Source organism: Rhinolophus sinicus, chromosome 16 (assembly GCF_057876585.1).
Source record: "Rhinolophus sinicus isolate RSI-liver-muscle chromosome 16, RSI-T2T, whole genome shotgun sequence".
Lineage (NCBI taxonomy): Eukaryota > Metazoa > Chordata > Mammalia > Chiroptera > Rhinolophidae > Rhinolophus > Rhinolophus sinicus.
Window position 1 is genome coordinate 118,743,184 of NC_142516.1, and position 23,739 is coordinate 118,766,922.

Genomic DNA, 23,739 nt, shown 5'->3' on the forward strand with positions numbered 1-23,739 from the left:
AGAAAAGAGTGGCGGTGTTCTGGGGCAGACCCACTTGTCAATCTCAGCGTCCACAGGCAATATTAGAAGGTCATTGCATCCTGGACTCAAATTGAGTACACCTTCCCTTCAGTATCCCCGTGCTTGGGGAAGGACATTTAAGGAGTTACACCACCGTTCTAGGATTAGAAGGGCATTCTCAAGTTTTCTGAGAATTTTGAGCAATGGCTAAAAATTAGTTACAAGTGAGAACATCACACACCGTTTCCCTGTAGTCAGAAGAAAAAGAGAGAGAGAGAGAGAGAGAGAGAGAGAGAGAGAGAGAGAGAGAGAGAGAGAGAGAGAGAGAGAGAGAGAAAGGGAGGACGGGGAGAAGGAGAGAAGGAGAGAAGGAGAGAAAGAACGAAAGAAAGGGAAAGAAAGAAAGAGAAAAACAGGGACGGAGAGAAAGGGCGCACAGCAGAGGACACTGTGCATTATAATAAGCATCGGGGTAACTTCCGGGACTAGGGTTAGGCAAAGTATGGCGTCAGGCATTCAGGCCGGAAATTTAAGGAACCACTCACTCTCCCAATGCTTGCAGGAGGGCCTCTTAGAGTGCTTCCTTAAATAAGAGAGGCGCTAGAGAGTCAAATTTAAGGCAGCACTCACTTTCTGGCTCCATAGTTGTGCAGGAGCTTGGGAGTGAAGCATCTCAAATTTTGCGCCCAAAGCCGGAGGTATGCCTCATTTGCGAACTGGCCTTTAAAGGACATTGGTTAAAAATAAAGTGACCCCAAAAATAAATAGATAATAATTTTGTCAAATGCTAAAGGGAAACTGCATGTTCCTTTTTTTTTTTTTTTTAAAGAAAATAGAACAAAAAATTTTACGGTGTATCCCTATTCCTAGATAATCCTCTGATTACCTTTGAGAAACAAGTCTACCTTTTCTCTAGAAACATTTTAATTATATTCTTAAAACATATTACCTACTGAATTCAGGAAACCCTTCTCCAATAAAGAACTGCCTTAGTTGACTTAGTTTCCTCATCTAACCCTATCTCTAGCCATTGTTGGGTGACACTCTGACACCAAGTATTAATTTCTCAAAATCCTATATATTTACATTTGTCCTCATTCCACCTTATTAGCCAGTTTCTTTTTTTGTTGTTGTTGTTTTTCTGTTGTTGTTTTTCTTTTTCTTTTTTTCTCTTTTTTTTTTTTTTTTTTTTTTTTTACAATATCTACTGAAACGGGTCAACCTGACAGATCTCAGAACTCCCAAACTTCAATTTCTGGATTTTACTACCTTTTTCTACCTTTCATGCACTCACGCCTACCCAAAGGTTTTTTGCTTTGTTTTGTTTTGTTTTGTTTGTTTTGCCATCAATTATACCTCATTATTTTTTTTAGTTTTTAAGACATGTAAAACATGTTCATAATTCTGAAGTTGATTAATCCTATATAGATGCCTTTTTTTGTGTGTTATTTTGCTAAGGTACATATTAAAGCAGCAATTGAAAAAGTGTGGTTCCCAAGACTTGATTTGCCTTTTTCACTGTGTTGACATTTGAACTAATGGTAGATAAAACTGCTGGTGTCCTATCATTATTCAAAGGAGTAGCACCAAACACAACTGTACTTATTTATTGTAGTTTTTTAACTCTACATTAGCATACTCCAATTTTTTTCAAAGGCCTGTTTTACTTAATATTCTTATTTCTTGATGAAGCAGAAGAATATTAAATCTCAACCCTTGAGTGCAGGATTTATTTAATATTGTGGGTGACAAAATGGAGAGTATGCATAAAGCATGTATGCTGCATATGGAAAAAAAAATGGTTGTCTCAAGAAAAAACATTTTCTATGATTGTTTGAGCTGCAAGCCACACTTCACATGTTTTTACCTGAAACATTTTCAGTTTGAAAGAATGAATGAAACAAACTGGTTATTCAGATGTAATGATTTAAAAGATACTTTCTCAAACACCAGCAAAGTGACCTTGTCATTTCAAGGAAACCAACTGAGTATTAGTTGCCAATGATAAAACTTGAGCTTTTAAGCAAAAATTAGTTTTGAAAAACTTCTATCCAGTATTGGAGTTTTGGAAAACTTGTATCTACTATCTTAGCTGGACAGCTTCCCAACATTAAGTCTTTTCTGATGGAATTGGTGGTAATATTAATGAAATGTGTCAACATTTGGAAAATCTGCTAATTTAGTGAACCACTATTTTTTAAAAGACTAATACATAATTGTATAAGATTTGCAAGGGTAAAGTAGATTTGAAGTATAAAACAAACCAATGGATTTTAATGTAACAGGACAAAATGTTTACTGATATGATTTCAGATAAAAAAAACAATGATCTAAAAAAGCTGTCATAATGCTCTCCACTTTTCCAACTATGTATTGTGTGAGCACAGATTTCCTTCGTATACTTCACCTAAAATAGCATTGCTGGAATGCTGGCGCAGATATAAGAAAACAGCTGTTTTCTACAAAATCAGGAAGAGATTTGCAGAATTGTAAAATCATACCATTCTTCTCAATAATTGTTCAGAGAAGATTCTATATGAAAAAGGTGTCAAACTTTGTGCCCACTTGGCAGGTAAGAAGTGTTATCTTTATATATTTCCAGTTTGCATGTATTTTTTTATGAATAAAGCTATTATTTTCAAATGCTTAAGAGCCATTTTCATTTCTTTCTCCGTGAGCCTATGTTTAAGCCTTTTACCCATTTTCTTCTACTAGTTTTTGGTCTTTTTTTCTTATTTTTAAGAGATACTTATACATTGAAAAGAGTATCCCCTTGTTATTATACAAATTGCAGATATTTTCTCTCTGCTTGTAATTCGGCTCTGAATTTGCTCCAGTTCTTTTTTTACTGCTTGGGTCCTTCAACTTCCTTGTAGCTTCCTTTGTCTGTCCTCATGAACAAGCCCTAGACTACTCAAATACTAGAACAAAAACAAAAAAGGATCAAGTCTCACTGATCCAAATGAACAAGTTTACAAATTCAGTCTCACTGCTGGCTTTATTTTACGTGAGCTCTTAGCAGTTAACATAATTGACCAATGACCTTACTTTTGGAATGTTTTCTTTGCTATCAAGATCACATATATGACATCTCTGTTTCTCAGCATCGTTTTCTGGCTTCATATTCTCCTGAACCTCTAAGTTTTGGGGTACTCCAAGGGTCGGTTTTAGTCTCTTATTCAAGTTCTACACTGTCTCCCTAGGTAATCACATTTATTTCCAAAAATTTAAGTACCACTCTCCAATTTACTAATCTACCTAGACACTGAACTTCCAACTCATTTGCAATTAAATATATGATAAGCATCCCAGATTAACATATCTAAAACATTGTTCGGATTTCAACCAATACCTTTCTTCCCAACTCACTTTCAAATTCATTAAGCACAGTTTAAACCACCATCATTTCAATTATAGTCAGCCCTGCACCATTCCCATCTAAAACTCTTCTCTGCTCTATAATCAGAGTACTATTTTAAAACCTAAATCAGGTTTTAAATAATTCTGCATTGCATTTAGGATAAAATCCAAATGGCTGAGTTCTATTAGAGGGCAGATACCCCCCTGCCCTACATCTGATCTCACCCATAGCTGTCCCCCAACCATTATCAATTCCAATTATGACAAATTCATCTGTGTCCTTTCAGCTTCCTCAGCTGGCAATGCTTTTCTTTCAAGTTTTGGCCATTCTAGCTCCTACTTTCTTTCAACTCTCAGCTTAAACATTACTTCTCAGAGAAACTTCTTTATAACTACCCAATACGTTTCTGCCATTCACATCATCATATTTTCTGTGTATCTAATTGCATTTATCTGAACAAATTTACTTGTCACTCTCCATCCACAAGAAACTGAATTCCTTTGATGTTCTGTCTATACCTGACATACTAGTTGTTTAATAAATATTTTTAATCAGACCAGCACTAAGGAGGAATCAAAGAACAGAGAATAGAGATTAAATATTTTTTTACAGAAACCAAGAGAAAATAAATTGGAGAACAATTTGTCTCCCTAGTATGCTATGTGCTAAGCTCATACCTACCCATATCTTGTCCATCCCAATATTTTTTTTGCCCTTGCTTTCTCACCCAGTCTTTAATACTGTTGCACTGCATATCTATATAGTTTAAAGCTTCCATAAATATTAAGTTTAGGTATTTAAAGAAGAGCATGATTAAAGAAATGATCTTCAGAGAAAAGCTCACCTTTCTTTGTAATCTTGAGTATTTCCTTTAGGGAAAACAGAACAATGGAGATTGAAGGTTTTTTATCAGTCCAGTTTCTCCCTCAGTTTCTCCTCTCATCATCAGGTAGGAAAGCGATGAAGTTTCACATCATATCCATATAATAAACCTAGGACAGGGGTTATCAAACTTAAGTGAACATTAGAATGTTCTGAGTTTATTAAACAGATTTTTCGGCCCCATCCCCACAGTCTCTGATTTGACAGATCTAGAGTAGCACCTTAATTTACATTTTAATGAGCTTCTAGAAAATTATGAATGGGAAGCAATCAGGAGTTTCAATCTCTTTGGATGAGTATTTTGTTTTTATATACCTAAGGTCTTATCTGGAGCCTACCACATAGTAGCTCTTTAATAAGTTCTTTTTTTTTTAATAATAATGAACCTACTGTAGATATTAACAATTTCATGGGAAGAAATCCTTCTATAAGCTATTACCCTAGAATCTCTTTGTGCTTTCTCTTTAGCCATATCATTTTATCTTAAGCCATTAAATAGTTTCACTAGAGAACAATGCTAGATTTCATTGTTTCCAGACTGTCTGCTGAAGGAAGTGCTCATTGCATTATTTTGTAGATTTAAAAAAATCAAGAGTGGAAATAACTGCCTGACTAAGGAATGTGTCACAGATGGAAAGTCAGGAGACAGCAGGAGTCAATCCCAGATAGTTCATAGTTGACCTCAGTGGAGAAGAAATTTGTACAGCTTCCCAAGTTTCATAGTTCTGTCTCTGGAAGGTTCTTATTGCAATTAATTATCTGTTAATCAAACTTACATGTTGTTGTCGTTGTTTTCTCCTGACAGGACAATGAAAAAATTCTACTTGCTATCTGATCTATCTGATCTTCCAAAACCTGGTCCCACCCTATGCAATCTTAAGTACATTCTTTCCCTTTATCTCGTACAACATTCCACATCCACTCCCTCTTCTAAATCCTATCTCTTTCAAGTAGACTATATTCATTTCTGTGTGCTGCTTCCCTCCTCAGCCAGGGCAGTCTCTGCTTCTACTATTTTCTCTACCCAATCCTCCTTTCTAAGGCTTGATGCAGTCAACTTCTATAAAGGTTTTTTCAATTACTCAGTCATTTATTTTCACCATTCTGAGCTTTCATAAGTCATATAATTTCATTTTGACAGGAAAACTTCATAATCTTTGAATTGACTAAAACATCAAGCAAAATTACCTTATCTTGGAGTCTCTCAAAGCCCATCCTAGATTTTAAATAAATAATGCATTAATTTTAGAAGACTAAATATTTTAACCTAATTCTAGAAATAGTGCTGTATGGTGTGCTAAGCTCTCTCTCTCTCTCTCTCTCTCTCTCTCTCTCTCTATATATATATATATATATATATATATATATATATATCCATATATTTATGCCCATCCCACAATCTTGTGAGGTTTATGGTATCAGAATGCATTTTACAGCTAATAAAGCTGACGATTTAGAGGTTAAATAGTTGACTCAGAACAGCAAATTACAGATCTGGGATTTGAATCACAGCCAAATTTCATGATACATCCTTATTTCTATTAAATGTTAACCAAATATTTTGCCAATTTACGAAAGAAAATGCCTCAAGTTTGCATTACAATTTATCATGAGATACTTTTATAGGCCTAGAGTAATACCTTTTGGGAGCACAGAACATTTTAAGGTATTTTTACACAGGAAAACTCTTAATTAAAAAAAATTACTGAAGAAATGTAGTTTCGCCCCCACCCCCCACATACTGTCAAAGAACAAAATCAATGAGCCGGGTTGTCACAGCTTATTTCATGAACTTTTAACAGTTCTAACACATTTGTTAACCACAGATTCCTTCACCATGGGCCTCATGGTAGCGTAAGGTCTGCTTCCAGGTGTAAGGAACATGGCTGGTGCCAAATGAGGTTGTATTTGCTACTTCTGCACTCATTCCGCTGCAGCTGACCACCACCACATCCCATTTCAGAAAGGAGGAGAGTGGGGTTGTGGCTCATGACTAGCCTCATTGTTATTATCCTTCAGGAAGGACCAGCTCCTCTGTGGCTCATTTTCTTCAAGGTTGTTCTATTAGAAGCAAGTCTTAGCTTTCATTGGTTTACATGCTACAACTTTAAGAGATCCAGAAGTCTATATATTTTCAACTGTTTCCTTGCTCAAAACATTAATATTTAAGAATAAAGATTTATGGCTGACTTCAGTAATGGTACAATTGCCCTTTTGCTGTTGTAAGAGTAGATCAATACTTATCTAAATCCAACACATTGAGACAGGTTAGTTAGTATGATTGCTAGGTAGATGGGGCGGGGGGGGGGGGGGGGCCTGGTGGAATAAACAAAAAATCAGCCATATCCTGAAACTCCAGGTCCTGGAATGTCTCCTTCACTCTGGGACAGGGACATGAGAATATGCTTTGAGGTTAATAAATAATCTCAAATCCCTTCTAGCCGGACAAAGGAGCAGATCTGATAGATAGGAATGGGTTAGTTCGTTAATCCTGTCAGGATGGGCAAACAGGATGAATCCTGATAGATGAATTCAATTAGAAGGATCCAGCCCCCTTCCTCAAACAGGCAGGGGAAGGTATAAAAGTAAGAGCTTTTGCCATAGTCACTGGGCACCCCCATTCGGGACCCCCCTCCCACTCGGGAGCTGCAACCTCTTCTGCCTCTAATAAACTATCTTCCTTTACAACTTGTTCCCTCTCCCTGGTCTGTGTGTCCATCCTTCGGCTTCGTGAGACACAATCCCAGCCCACATGCAGAAACTGCCAGCAGATCCAACATCATTTACATCATTTGGGGACTCACAGAAAAATATTCCCATTTCAATATCAGTGTGATTTTACTTTGTCTAAAGAAGATAATCCTCCTAGGTAAGAACTCAACAGAAATGTAAGTAGTCACTCTTACCTCATTTATTCCAACAAAGAGACAAGCCCTCTTTGTTTTAACAACAGAATATCATCTCCAAAACAATGGGATGGCTTTAGCTGGGAACAGTTATGACTGAGCCAATGAAGTCCAAATTTTTGCAAAGGTCACATTTTAAGAAAACAACATGTCAAATTGAAGAAGTTAGACTAAAGTGGGCTCTGGTTCCAGATTGGATACTTAATTGCCATGACCTCCACCGACTCATTGAATACTGATCACCAGTCATCAGCAAAATGGGAATAACTGTAACCATCTTTCATGTATGTGTGAGCTTTAAATGAGAGGTTATATAAAACATGCATAGGAGAAAGGTGGTAACAAGAAGAAATTTCTCACTAAATGAGTATCTTTTCTTTCCTCTGCTCTTCCACAGTCACGTTTTCTGACAGTCAAGAACATCGTCTTCCTAACTGATGGAGTGTGTGACCAGAATTTTGGTAGAGGTGACACAGATGAGTTACAGGGCGAATGAGAAATAAAGAGCCTTTTTATGCCCCATTTCTTTTGTTTAATATACATATTATAGTGGTAACTAATTGAAATTAAGACATTCCTCAAGGAACTGATATTTTTATACTAAAACTGGAGGACCACTGGTCTCTATGTATTATCATAAATGGCCTTCCTCGGAAAGGAGAAATTATCTCCATAATAAATCTACATTATCAACTATTAAAATCTACTTGATCTTCACTATCACTAAATGATATGAATCTTTATGCCTCTATGTCAACCAAAAATCTGTTTGCCACCTGAAAGTCATTTGATAATTAGGACATCTTTTAAGACCTGAACGTACACTTGTTTAAAGACTGGCATCAAAGCTGTAAAGGATTGACCAAACTATTGATTGAGGAAAGGCAGCTTTATAAATCAACTTGATCAGAGCCCGGTTTCAATGTGAACATAATAGCAGAAGCTCTATTGTGACCTTCTACCCAATTTAACCGCTATCTTGGTTTTTACTATTATGCATAGCAAAGCTGAATTCTAACAGTGATTTTTTCCAAAGTGAAGGTCTGGAAGACCTAATATAAACATTTTAATATAGGATTTACAGTGATCATTCTGGTTTTGTTTGTTTTTGAGGAAGGGTAGGGGCTAGGGGACAGGAGAGGAAGCTATAGGAAAACAGCGTTAGGCAAGGAAAAGTGGTGAAGAAGAATTCAGATTACTTTTGCTTTCTAAACTGTTTAGCTTTAAGGACAAAAAAAATTAAAAAAATGCGTAGAGTATCTGTAAGCTGAAAAACAAAAGAATTCTCTCAAAACTGGCAACTCCTAGAAATAGCGAGTAGGAAGAAACCAATATTTATATCTAGGCTATTATGTACCAGGAACACCCATTTCATCTTAGTCCTATTGGATTAAGTCTTGTTTGTTTGTTTTTTTCTATTAACTGCTCCACGTTTGGAGAAATACACAGCAAAGTGATAGAACTATGGAGAATCCAGGTCAATGTTCTTGTTAAGATAGGTCAATTTCACCACTGCTGAACCTCAGCTGAAAATCCTCTCCTCCATTCTAACCATTTTTGTGGCATAATCAAGCCTCTCAAAACAACTTCGGGAAAGTTAATTGTGGAATTGTGCCCATGAACAAAAACAGTTACTCTGTGTAGGCAATGCCAAGAAAATATGTTTCCTTATTCTCCTCTCTCATTGAATTCACTCAACATGTAAGCCCTACCCAACATAAGATATAGAAAGGACACTGACAGACAGAATTCTGAGAAGGCTACTAAGAAGGCCCTGCCCCTACACCTTATCCCAGTTTTTAAATCAAACACCAACCTAGGTGCTTATGTGCAGGGATTTTGTAGGTAATTAAGGTCAGTTGACCGTGAGAAGGAGCTTACCCTAGATACTGCTGACCTAATCAAGGGAGCCTTTAAAGAGGGCCAGGTTCTTGGTGGGGAGAAATATTCTATATGAGGGATTGATGGCTTGGGGGATGAATGGAGGACATATGGCATGGATCAGAATAATCTCTAGGAGCTGAGAATAATCATCATCTGACAATAAGAAAATAGGGTCGTCATTCTTACAACCTCAAGGAACTAAATTCTTTCCACAATCTGAATGAACTTGGAAGACCCTGAATCTCAGGTGAGAGGACATCCATGACAACACCTTAGTTTTAGCCTCATGAGATCCCAATCAGAGAATCCAGCATGGCATGCTAGACTTTTGATCCATGGAGTTGTGAGTTCACAAATGGATGTTGTTTTAAGCTGCTACATTTGTGGTAATTTGTCACACAGCAAAAGAAAACTAATACAGGCACTTCAGTGAACTGTTACTTGGTGACTGTGGGGAGAAACAAATAGTGCTATCGATTTTTTTCAGGCAATTTCTACATCTTATGTTGGATATGGAGAACAGATCAAGAATTCTGTTCTAACAATATTATTTTGGTAAATCAGAATGATAGTCTCAAAAGAAACTTAGAATAGCTTTGACAGAATTTAATCTAAAAAAGGAAATTCTCAGTTGGGATTTTTTTCATGACAAAATAGAAGGATAAAATTTATGCTTCCCCTAGAAGGGAGCAACATCTCGTCCCTGAACCAAAACATCATTGAGAATATAACTTACTTCTTATTTTCTAAGGATTCATCCTCCTTATCTCTATACCTGTTCTCATAAGAGTGACTTAAATGTCTTAACATACTCAGAAGTATGAATTGCTATTGATTTCAGCAGCTTTTTCTGACCAGATTCTGTGCAAGTATCTTTTAGAGAAGTCTCCTACAATATTGAGATATTCTTGCATTATAACTTTTGTTTTTGATCTAACTTCTTACCCATTTATACATAGTTTTATGTTCCTAGTTAACTGATTCCATGCTGGCTGAAATTATTGGCATGTCCCATTCTCAGTCTTATGAAGACTAGTAACAAATCAATATTCTTACCAGTGGGTGTTCATTTTAAGAAGTGAAATCCTTCTTCAAAGGGAGTCTTACAAAGAATCACAACATAGAGATAGAAATTGAACAGCTCCTGTAGCTATTTGCTTATCTACCAATTATTTGAGATCTGCCTCCATACACTGGAACTGTTAGAATACAATGGAGCTAAAAAAAAAAAAAAAAAAAAAATTTTTTTCTACTGTCTTGGGGTAGTTTTTCTAGCCTGTAGTTTATGTTAGTTTAGTGCATCATTACCAGAATTAAAAGAATAAAGACTTAGCACCCTTTTCATTGCAAAGTTAAGCATGTTTTATAAGTTGTGTGTCCCAAATTATGTCAAAGTCTACTTCTTTCAGTGGATCCATGGTCAAGAGTCTGTAAACCACTGACAGAAGGAAATGGTCTTTAGACTATTAGTCTTGCATTAGACTAACTAAAAATCAAAGAAATAAACTGCAATACTAGGTCCATAAAGGAGAGATATAAAGGACTATGAGGCTAATATATGAGAGGAGGAACTTAGTTATCCAATAACAGTCTGGAAATGCTTCCCAGAGGAAGCTCAAGCTAAGCAGGCAGGAAGTAGAGGAGGTGCTGGAAAAGCAAAAATTCCCTTCACTCCGAGATATTTTTCATTAATCTTAGACTCATTTCTCAGGTAATCATTTGTGGACAGTTAAATTAAAGCTTGATTTATTTAAAATGATTGCTGGTTTAAATGGAAAGCTATTACCAAGTACGGAACAAACACATCCTTCATTTTCTTCCTATCACCTAAATGTGCTTTGTCTCATTCTTTCAAAACCTTTAAGGCAGGGGTGTCCAAACTGTGGCCCGCGGGCCAACTGCAGCCCACGATCCATTGTTAATTGGCCTGCAGCAAATTCCAAAAATATATCTAGTTTACTTAAATAAACCAGGTAAGGCAATACATACTTCACCTCGAGTGAGTGGCCCGGCTGTTTGTGTATTTTACCGCATATGGCCCTTGGTGAAAACTGTTGAAAAAAGTTTGGACACCCCTGCTTTAAGGTATTACTGTTTTCACATAGTGTTTTCCATGGCTCCAGCATGGGCTTTCCTATATAATGTATGATTTGGGATGGGGGACACCTGATGGGAGCTTAGACTAATTGGATGTTTTATATTTATAAAACCAAACTCAAATAAATATGTGTTTAAATTTTAGTTTTGTTATATAATTTTAGCAAACTTTACCATTCCAAAAGCCTTACATTTGGTCGCATTTATAAAGCTAAATCATTCATGTAGTCAGACTATAATTATCAGTTTAATATAGTCAATATTTTTGAATACTTCAATTGTTTGATTTAAAAAAACCTTAAGCATGAAATTCTTATGATAAATTAAGCTCATAAAAATAGTGAACGTGAAGTTCTCAAATGTTACAATTCTTTGTGTATATTTGGATTCTATTTAGAATCTCAAATCTAAATCAGTGACTTAATTGTATGGTTAAAGGTGGAGACACATGGTGATGATAAGCCATGTTTTTCTACACAGTATGAATGAAACTGAATAGATGTCACATATTCAAAACAAAATATTAAGAATTTGGTTATACTTCTTTCTTCAGTTAAAAGGTGCTAACCCACTTTGAAATAATTAGCTTTTTGGTTATGTGAGTTTACATTTGGCTGGAAACTTCAGTTGGGTATGAATGCTGAGGCTGCAGGTATCCAAGGTGTTTCCTCTTTACCTACCAAGGAAATTGACACACAGTGATTCTTTTTTTTTTTTTTTTTTTTAATTAAATTTATTGGGGTGACAATTGTTAGTAAAATTACATAGATTTCAGGTGTACAATTCTGTATTACATCATCTATAAATCCCATTGGACACACAGTGATTCTTAATTACCCCTTCAGACATCTTTCTTTTTCTTTTTTTTTTTTTTTTTTTTTTTTTTTTTTTTGCAGTTCCTTTGTAACCTCTTTAAAGTGGCATAATGACCACATATGTCTGCCAGGATGCTCACTGGGATCTTCTCAGAGACCTTGGCAGGACTCTCTGAACTTTAGTCAGTGCATTAGTGACCCCTTAGCCTTTCTGGCTCTTTATTCCTGAAGCCTAAAGCATGCCTCCCTTCTCAACAACATACACACAACACTTAGGAGATTTTTGCATGACTTTTTTCTTTATATTTTTAAATATATTCTCAACATATTTAAGTGTCTTTCATTTAAATCTACGTTGAACTTGATGGAACAATGCATTCTATATGTAGGCATTTCTGCTCTGTGATGTACTTTACTAAGAAACAAAGCACCTCACACTCTGCCAAATCACACACTAATAACATCTATACATGTTGGAGTGGTAGCAGAATGCTCAGTCTCTGCACAACTTGAACCAGATCCTTACAAAAATATTAACAACCCTTAAAAAAAAAAAAAAAAAAAAAAAAAAAAAAGACCATACAGTGGAGTCAAAGACATGCTAACTCCTCACAAAAACCAAAAATGTTGCCTATTGAAACAGCTTTTCCTAGGAATGAAAGTTAGTTGATAGTAGAAGGTTAGGAAAGGGACAGATTAGGGTGGCAAGGGCAAAACACAGAGGGACAACAAAATAAGCATCTCTAAGACATTATCTGTTTAAAGAGAGGAGTATAGGTAAATGGTCATCGTGAGAGTGGAGAGGTTGCCACATAGATGGTTTGCTGCATTTGGCTGGGTGAGTGCACTTCCTCTTCAGCTACTCTTACTTGGAGCAAAACTTCAGTGTGCTGGAAAAAAGTCATGGTTGAACCAATGTGATTGTCTTGTCACAACTCCCTTATTTTGTGTTATATTTACTTTGCATTATTGAAACATTATTTCTAGTCCTATAATTTCTAGTCCTAACATGACAATTCCCAAGGATATTTGATATCTAATTAAACTTGGAACTTCACTTACTTTTGTGACCATTCCAACTGACATTTTTCATTCTGTATACTCTTCCTGGACAGTTATCTGTTCCCGAGCCTTTGGTTCCTGTCTACAGTATATGTTACACCTTTATCTTTAGTTTAGATCTTTCTGCTGATCTTCAAACTCATAAGTTATGTATATATTGATTGCTAGAAATTTCTATTCAAATATCATGCAGCCACCTCAGAGTCAACATGTCTAAAATGAAGTTCATTAGCATCTCATACATACACATACACACACACACACACACACACACACACACACACACACACAACCATATCCTCTCCCTGTGTCAAAGGCAAGTACATCTATTCAGTGTTAGTACTGACACCTTTGAATGTCATCTTCATATTTCCACAGTTAATCACCAAGTCTTAGCTATTGCTATAGTCTGAATGCTTGTATCCCCCACGCCCAAACTTCATATGTTAAAATCCAAGAGACTAACGCCTTGCAAACAAAATTCAGGATTTCTTGGATCTTGTTCTGAAAAGGAAAGATCACTATTAACGCCTCTTGGAGGCTACTATGCTAGATCTATAAAATAGAAGTGATAACAAACTTAAGCATATGTTGTAAAGTGAAAACCATTCCCAGTCTCTGGGGCCTGTGGGGCTCCCAAGCCTCCATGTCAACAGGTCAGGGATGGAAAAATGATCTAAATATGTATCATTTTGAAGACTCAAGGCATTAAGAATGATTGAGAATGAACCCCTAAAATTGTGAAAGAGAAAATCTTACCTTGAAGATTCCTTTTGCCTTCTCAGTGGTAAATACAGACTCCTATTCCCAAGACAGCAGACTGATGTCACAACGGGTCATCTGATCTATCCCACAGAACCTCTTTAGTTTTTCTTCGGGTATCTCACATACACTAGTCTTTAAGTCCGCGGTGTGGGGACTTGTCTGTCTCGGCCATCATCCTCAGGTGCTGGTTACATCTGGATCTCCTTGCACTTAATGCAGGTGCTGCAACGGGGCCTTTCCTTCCAATTTCTTAAGAGGCGCTCCTAAGAAGACTCGTGTCCACAACTGATTGCAAATGATTTGTTCAAATAGTGTAAACGGATAGAACAAGTCAGCTCTTCCATAAAATCTAGTAGGTCTGAGGCAGCCATTGTCCTTTCCAGGAAGGCAGAGAAGTATAAAAGAAGAAAAGAAAATCACTCATTTTAACCTGTTCTTTTGCAAGATCAGAGATTTGTCTTCAGCACCAGCTCAAAATCTCATTCTTTCATTTCCTTAGTCACTCAAAGCTGTCTTTTTACTTACCATTCATAGCCCATCAAGAAGTTGTCTGGAACTTGAAGTCCTCTGCTTTATCCCTCTCTCCGGAATGTTATTCACCAATTCATGCTGGAGACTCTTGTTTCTAACAAGACAAGTTTTGGTAAGAGGCAGGGTTAAAACACAACCAAGCGACCAGCCTGCAGCTGCCCTGAAACCTAGTCTTTGTGGGATAGTTTTGTTCATTAAAGTCGTGGTTCTGAAACTTCATTGCATATTAGAATCATTTGGAGAGTCATATCAATTGTGATGCTTAAACATGTGGCTTCCAAACTTCAGAGTACATCAGAATCATCTGGAGGGGCCATAAGCTTCAACTATTGAACTTCTCGGGTGATACATGCAAGTTTGAGAAGTACAACTCGAAGAGACTGGAAGGGTTTTAAAGGAGCGATGGTGGGTCATGTAGAAGGCAGCATATGTGACACCTCAATGTCCTAGCCCATCTTTTGACCACAAAATATGCTTTGTGTCCCCAGTTGCTTGGCTTACAAAGGTATCAGTCTGTAGGCGGTGCTCTTCCCCAGATATTCCTGAAATCTTTCTTTAGCTTCCTGTAGTCTCACTCATGATCACAGAAATATTGCCTGGCCCCTCATGTCACAGCTCCTCATGGCATTTAGCTTAGTTCGTATACTTGCAACAACTTTTTCCAAGGACATTTACACAGTACCTGGTTATTGGCATGAATTCCTACAATTAAGGAATCCCCAGCTATTCCTAGGACCGTCATTCTTCAGGGTTCTCTCCCACTGTATTGATATCCTAGCCCAACAGATGTATATTTTAGGACTTTGCACCTCAATATCTAAGAAAGGGTTAGGGTTGTGAAGAAAGGCCAATTTGTTTTTTCTCAAGAGATTTCACTGGTTCTTTTAAAAAGCTGTGTCATAAACTTATTTACCTAGAATTGCTTTCTTCTGACCTTAACATCTGTGGCTGCAAACAATACATAAACAAGGGAGGAGCGCCACCTGGCAGTATCTGGCACTAATTACCATTGGACAGTTGGGGGAGGGGAGGACACTCAGCCCATCCACCTTCAGTGCTTGACTTGACTGGATCCTTACACCACCAGCAAACCTGTTTTTGGTCACAATTGTGTACACCTTGAGTCGAACGTCTATGTCTCATTCAAGCCTGTGGAAATGTCAGCAGAGCTGTGGGGGTAAAAGCATGGACTCTGAAGCTAGGCCACCTCTGTGGATCGAGGGCAAGTTTCAGAACTAGAGTTTGTTTTCTCATCTGTGAGTGGGGCTAGAAATAATACCTACCTCATAGAGCTGTTGGGAGGAGTAAATAAATATATAAAGGTGTTTAGGATGTGTTTGGCACAGAGCCAGTGCTCTCCATTTCTACTAGCTAGTTTCATGGGTTCCCCCCCCCCCCAAGATACTGTTTTATGATGATATATAGTCTAATAAGCATTAAGATTTCTTTGAGAAAGCAAAAAGTGTGCCTCCCATTAAAAGATGAGGAAGCAATATGTATACACATAAGCATCTGTTTCTTTACCTATAAAATACTAGTCTAATGTGGCCTGATAATTTATCTTTCTTACCTACTAGATGCAGTACTCCACCTAGAATATAAAGATGTTTAATAATTCCTGCAGAATTAAATGATGGAAGTGACATTTGCACTCTTAAGCTTTTTTTTCCTTAATCTAGCATTATTCTCACAGCCATTAAATCCTATCCACATGGCAGTACTTCAAATTATTTATCTGTAATAATCTCAAATTCCACATTCCACATTAGAAAGGATGGAAAGAAGTTAGGCTGTTAACTGCTTTTCCTTAGTAGTCTGTGCTAAATTTAGACTATGCCTTTTTATTTTTATTTGTCAATATTTGAACTGCTTTTTAAAAGTTTTTGTTAAGCCTCCCCAACTCCTACAATTTCCTTTGGGGTTTCCTTTTTAATCCCTTGAAGAGACAAAGTACATCCAGCATAAACCCCGGGACAAGTACATTTTCAATGGTTAGCTTTTCTTAAAGCAAAGGGATGAACCATAAAGGATTTATTCTCCAGAAAAACAAACAAACAAAACACCTCACCTTAGCGTCTCAAGATGTGTAAGTTGCTAAAGCTCTGGAAGGCAACACTCAAACACCAACTTCGGCAACTCAACAGGAGTGGCTAGGTTACAACTTTTAACCATTTCCATGGATTTATAACACCTGGACCCTTCTCTTAATGATCTGGCCTCCAGGTGTTGCTGGTAGGACCAACATGCTACCTATAAAGAATAATAAAGAGGAATATTTACAAGCTGATCTGGTCTTTTACTATTTCTGAGATAAAAAGAATGTTACAATCTAGTTCTTTTTTTATTGTAATATTTGATCCACTGTCAGATCATTTATTTTTATCTTCAAAAATTTCAAGTGTTTTCTTACTTCTAAACAGTAGCTATTCCTTCATTTGAAACATGCCTTAAAGGACCAGAGGAAATACCATTTCTCCCAAGAAGTTTTCCCTGAAAGAATGAAATATCCCCTCCACTAAAATGCCAAAACAGTTAATAAATTTAAATTCTACCACTCTTAAGGCATGGATCTTTCAATGCTTTGCAGTTTGTTTCTTTTCTTTTTGCACACGTATCTCCTGCTCCCAAAGAAGAAAAAGAATGTTTAGACATACTTATATCACTTTCCTCACTGAGCTCATTGCTCTATGTATAATAAAGTCTCAGTATCTATTAGGTAAATAAATAAAAATGCATTAAATCACAAAACCATCAAAATTATCTCTTATATTTTAGCTAAACCAATCATCTGAGATGACTTTACCCCTCAGCCTAAAGAAAATTACATCATTAATTGGTTTACTGCAAGTCGCATCTCACATTTCTTTGCTCTTACCCCATTCCTGAGTAAATATTTCTTTACTAGAAAATGCTGAAAACATATTAAAAAAAAACAAAACTATAGTTTTATATAATAAAGAAGTAAAAGTGATTCCTTCCAATGTTCCAATACCACCACACAAACGACAGTTGGGTTGCATTTTTCAATACTTTTTCTTTGATTCTTTATTTTTTTAAAATTTATTTTATCGTGGTAAGATCACTTAACATGAGATCTTCCCTCTTAATACAAATTGAAATTTACAATTGTTAACTATAGGCATAATGTTGTACAGGAGATCTCTAGAATTTATTCATCTTGTATAATTGAGACTTTATGCCCTTTGATTAGAGAGGCTTCCCATTTCCTACTCCTTCTAGCTCCATTCTTCTTTCTGATTCTCTGAGTTTGATTATTTTAAATACCTCATATAAGTGGAACATATAGTATCTGTCCTGTAACTAGATTATTTCCCTTAGCATAATACCCTCCAGGTTCACCCATGTTGTTGCATATGGCAAGATTTCCATCCCTTTAAAGGACAAATAATATTCCATTGTGTGTATACACAATGTTTTCTTTACCCATTCATCCATCAATGGACATTTTGGTTGTGCTCACATCTTAGCTATTGTTAGTAGTGCTGCAATGAACATTAGAATGAATATCTCTTTGAGATCCTGATTTTTTTTTTTTTTTTTTTTGATAAATATTTAGAAGTGGGATTGCTGGATCATATGGTAATTCTATTTTCAAATTTTAAAGGAATCTCCATACTTCTTCCATGGTGGCTGCATCATTTTGCATTTCTACCAACATGGCACAAAGGTTCCAATTTCTCTAAATCCTAACCAACACTTGCCTTTCTTTTTTTTTAATAATAGCCACACGGACAGGTATGGGGTAATGTGTCATTGTGATTTTGATTTGCATTTCCTTGATGACTAGTGACATTAAGCATCTTTTAATAATATTGTTGTTGCATATATATGAAAAAATTATACATATATATATAATTTTTTTGAGAAATGTCCATTCAGATCTTTAGCCCATATTTAAAACAATTAAAATTTTTTTTTTCTGATTTATCCATTCATTCAGAAGTTATTTATTTAGTGCTCATACCACTCAGGCACAGTACAGACATACTGAATATAAGAGTTTTGTTTTGTAATAAAAGAAAAGCTATGACATAATACATTTTACTGTTGTTATTTAATAGAACAGCATCCCAGCTGAGGAAGTGTTTAAAATTTATAGGGCTGGTTCTTCTGACAGTTCTTATGCTACCAAGGTAGGGGTGACTTGAGACTATCAATATAAGGGATTTTTTAAGAGAATTTTTTTTTAATGCCATAGTTATTCAACAGTTATATACCAAAAGAAGTGATCAACATGATAAGTCCAGCAACCACCTGACACTGTACCACGCTATCACAATATTATTGACTATATTCCCTATGCTGTACATTACGTCCCCATGACTTACTTGTTTTATACCTGGAAATTTGAACCTCTTATTTCCCTTCAACTTTTCCCCCCTTTTAAAATTTTCCATTACAGTTGACATTCAATATTATTTTATATTAATTTATATTATAATATATCAACATTATTTTACACTATTTTATATTAATTGTACAGCATATTGGTTAGACATTTATATAATTTCAGAAGTGATGCCCCTGACTGGTCTTGTACCTAGCTGGCAGTATATATAATTTTTACTATATTATTGACTGTATTTCCTATGCTTTAATTTATATCCTCATGACTATTTTGTAACTACCGATTTGTATTTCTTAATCCCTTCAGCTTTTTCATCCTGCCCCCAGCTGCCCTTCTATATATCACCCCAATAAATTGAGTAACTATCTGGCAGCATATATAGTTACTACAATATTATTGACTATATTCCTTATACTATACCCTACATCCTCATGATTACTGTATAACAACCAATTTGCACCTCTTAATCCTTTCCCCTTTTTCGCCCACCCTTCCAACACCCCTCCCATCTGGCAACCATCAAAATATTCTCTGTATCTATGAGATTGTCTCTGTTTTGTTTATTTACTTTGTTCTTTAAATTCCAAAGTGAAATCACATTGCATCTGTCTTCCTCTGTCTAACTTACAACACTCAGCCCAATACCCTCCAAGTCCATCCATGCCACTGCAAATGGCAAGAATTCATTCCCTTCCCTGGCCAAGCAATATTTCATTGTATATATGTACCACCTCCTTTTTATCGATTCATCCATTGACAGACACCCAGGTGCCTCCACATTTTAGCGATTGTAAACCATGCTCTAATGAACATATGGATGCACGTGTCCCCTCAAAGTAACATTTTGGGTTTCTTCAGATAAATGCCTAGAAGTGGATTTACTGGGTCCTTCTTTGTCTCTTGGTACAGCCTTTGTTTTAAAGTCTTATTTTATCTGCTGTAAGTACTGCTACCCCAGTTTTTCTTTGGTTTAGTTTCGTTTCCATTTTTCATGAAATATCTTTCTCCCATCCCTTTACTGTCAATCTTTGTGTGTCTTTTGATCTGAAGTGAGTTTCTTGTAGGCAGCATATGTAAGGGTCTTGTTTACTTATCCATTCAGCAACCCTATCTTTTGATTGGAACATTTAATCCATTTATATTTAAAGTACTATTGATAGATATGTAGTTATTACTATCTTATTATTCATAGGTTTTACCTTTTTTTTTTTCCCTTCACCTTAAAGAAGTCTCTCTAAGATTCCTTATAATACTGGTTTTGTGGTGATGAGCTCTTTTAACTTTTTCTTGTCTTGGAAGCTTTTTATCTGTCCTTCAATTCTAAATGAGTTTTGCTGGGTAGAGTACTCATGGTTGTAGATCCTTGCTTTTCATCACTTTCAATATTTCCTGCCAATCCCTTCTGGCCTGCAAAGTTCCTGTTGAGAAATCAGCTGACAGTCTTATGGAAACTCCCTTATAGGTACTAACTGTTTATCTCTTGCTGCTTTTAAGATTTTTTTCCTTGTCTTTAAACTTTGGCATTGTAATCATAATCTGTCTTGGTGTAGGCCTCCTTGAGTTTGTTTTATTTGGGACTCGCAGTGTTTCCTGGGCTTGAATGTCTATTTCCTTCACCAGGTTAGGGAACTTTTCCATCATTATTTCTTAAAATAGGTTTTCAGTTTTTTGCTCTCTCTCTCTTCTCATTCTGGTAACACTATGATGTGAATGTTAGTATGCTTGATGTTGCCCCAGAGACACCTTTAAACTGTTCTCATTTATTGGATTTTTTTTTTCTTTTTTTCTTTTTGCTGTTCTCTTTGGGTGTTTTCTGCTAACTTATCTTCTAAATCACTGATTCAATCCTCTGTTTCATCTAATCTACTGTTGATTCTCTCTAATGTATTTTTTTCAGTTATTGTATTCAATCTTCATTTTTATGTTTCCTATCTCTTTGTCGAAGTTCTCTTTGAGATCATTGAGCATCCTTATAACAGTGTTTTGAAGTCTGCATCTGGTAGATTGTTTGATCCCATTTTGTTTAGTTATTTTTCTAAAGCTTTGTCCTGTACTTCTATTTGGGACATGTTTCTTTATCTTCTCATTTTGGCTTCCTCCCTGTGTTTGTTTCTATGTATTAGGTAGGGCTGTTGTGCCTCCTGGTCTTAGTAGAGTGGCCTTATGTTCTAGGTGTCCTGTGAGGTCCAGTCTCCCTGGTCACCAGAGCCGGTTTTTCCAGGTGTGTCCCTTGTGTGGTTTGTGTGTTCCCTCCCATTGTAGTTGAAGCTTGGTTGCTGTTTGCATGTCAATGGGAAGGACTGACCCTGGAGCTGATTTGTTGTGAGGACTATCCATGACTATAGTGGAGAAGTTGTTGTGCAGGGGCTGATCCTACATTCTACAGAGCAGGAGTTGCTTTAACTGAGCTCTGGTGCCTGCCCAGTCTGCTCTTCAGGTATGTTGTTTTTAGAGGTAGCTGGGTGATGCTCTGTCTCAATCCTAAGCTGGCTACTGGGAATGCCAGCACCAAGGCCTCCTGGGAGGGTATCTGCTGCAGGCCACAGTCTGTGCCCTGACCGAGGCCACCTGGCATAAGCCACAAAGCAATCCACAGCTAGGTGCTGCCCACACTGGGCTTAGTGGTGCCCCAAGAGACTAAGCCACAAAGTGAGGACAGCTGCCACTTTTGCCAGGCTTAGGACTGCTCAGTATACATGACACACTGAAACAAGCTGCTGCTTATTTGGGTTTTATAAACCTTTGAGTGATTTTAGGGGATTCTGTGTAGCATAAGCTGAGATAAGCTGTTTGTATGGAAAAACCACTGGAAGTGGTTTGGGTGTGTCTAAAAGTTGAGTGGGTCAGAGTCTCAGGGAATCACCAGGGTGGAGTGAAAAAATGGTGTTAACCAGTTTCATGGAAACTCAGATGCTGTGGCTGTCTGCATCGGCATGCTGGGAGGGGTCATGCTCAACAAAGAAACAATGGCTTTTGCCAGCTCCTCTGTCTGGGAGAAAGCTGTCCTTCTAGTCCTTGCCCTGAAGCCAAACAATTAAGTTCCTCCCCATGAGCCCCTGGAGCCTTTCCAGCTGTGTCTCCAGCACTGGAGCTCAGAGTGAGTGAGTCTGTGTATGGGCACTTTAAAAGTAGAGCCTGGTAATGCAGCCACCCTCCGTCTTTCTAAGCCACAATCTCTGCTGGTTTTCAGAGCCAGTTCTAGGGACTTCTTTCCCTGGCACTGAAACCCTGGGCTGGGAAGCTTGGTATGGGGCTGGAATCTCTCACTCCTCCTTGGGGGATCTCTTCAGCTAAGATATCCCTCCCAATTTTTAATGGTCACGTGCAGGTGTAGGACCAGCTTGTTCCACATCTCCAACCCTCCTACCAGTTTTGAATTGGCTTCTTCTGTATGCCCTTGGTTATAGGGCTTTAGTTCAGCTAGACTTCAGGCGATTTTCAAGGGTGGTTGTCCTGTAGTTTAGTTGTAATTTTGATGTGGTTCTGAGAGGAGGCAAACACAGCATTTATCTGCTCCATCATCTGGACTTGAAATCTTTTAGCCCATATTTAATTGGGTTATTAGTTTTTTCTTTCTTCTTTTTTTTGTTTTCACTCTTGAATTGTGATTCTGCTATATATTGTAGAAATTAACCATTTATCTGATATACAGTTTTCATATTTTCTCCCATTTCACTGGTTGCCTTTCACTTTTTTTTGCCTTTGCTGTGAAAAAGCTTTTTAGTTTGATGCATTTCCACTTGTCTATTTTAACTTTTGTAGGCTGTGCTTTTGGTGTCATATCCATGAAATTCTTTAGTTTTTTATGCCTTCATGCACACAGATATATTATCAACATCTATGGCAGAAACTCATTTGTGTGTTTGTGTGTGTGTGTGTGTGTGTGTGTGTGTGTGTGGAGAAATACATGTACACATATAAACTAATTTTTATTATTTATACTTAAAATATTTTGGGGGACAAACATGTATTGGGCCCTCCATATCAAATTAATGAGTGTCATATCATGTCAGCGTATACAAATAGATGTTATTTTAAAGTATCTTATATTTATGTAAGACTATGTACTGGACATATTTGTTCTAAGTTCTCTTTCCTAAATTGCCACTAGATTTTTTTCAAGTTTATTTTGTTATTTATTTCCTTTGCTGTACAACAAGTCTTTGATTTTTAGTTGTTTAAATTTATTAATATTTTCCTTAGTGGTGTCTAAGATCTAAAGCATGCCTTAAAGTCTTCGTAAGTAGTCCATTTTAAATTTCTACTATGTTACCAATTATCTCCTCTTATGATGTGCTTCATTCTTGTAACACAATAATTGTCCACATGTTTATCGTGTATGGTCCTTACTTGCTAAACAGATGTGGGGTTATATAGAACAAAAACACACAAAAATAAAATATAAATAAGGTTAAAAACAGGAAACTAACATGAGTAAATTCATGACTAGAGTGGGGAAAGGAAAATACACACACACACACACACACACACACACACACACACACACACATCTGGAATACACATTGGTGTAATTTGTTAGGTAGAGATCCAACTTTTTTTTTTCCAGATGGCTATCCAACTTGTCCTAAACAATTTTTTAGATAATCTATCGTTTCCACACTGACGTGAAATGACAGACATATTTTTAAAACCAGGCTTTCAAACAAGATAGTTTCTCAAATAAGTCTCCTCAACCCCACTGCCTTCACCAATAAATAAACTCTCACTATATCTGTAAGGTTTTTCTTTTCTTTGTGTTCCAACCCTAATTGCATATGGGTGACAGTTATGGCTGTGGACATCCTGAAGTATCCCTATTATCACCTCCTGAGGAGACAGCAGAGAAGAAGCTGTTTGAGTTGTTGATCTCAGAAATCATGTGTGGCAATGCAATGCCCTGAGGGTTGGTGTAATGCATTTTGGGATGGCTGGTCCACTCTATGAATTTCTTCATTTATGAAGTAAGCCTAGCCAACATGTTCAGAGAGATGGTAAAGAAGTCTGCATTCCCAATAGTGAGTGTATTTCAGATACCTGTCACAATGTCACACCATAATGAGAGTTGTC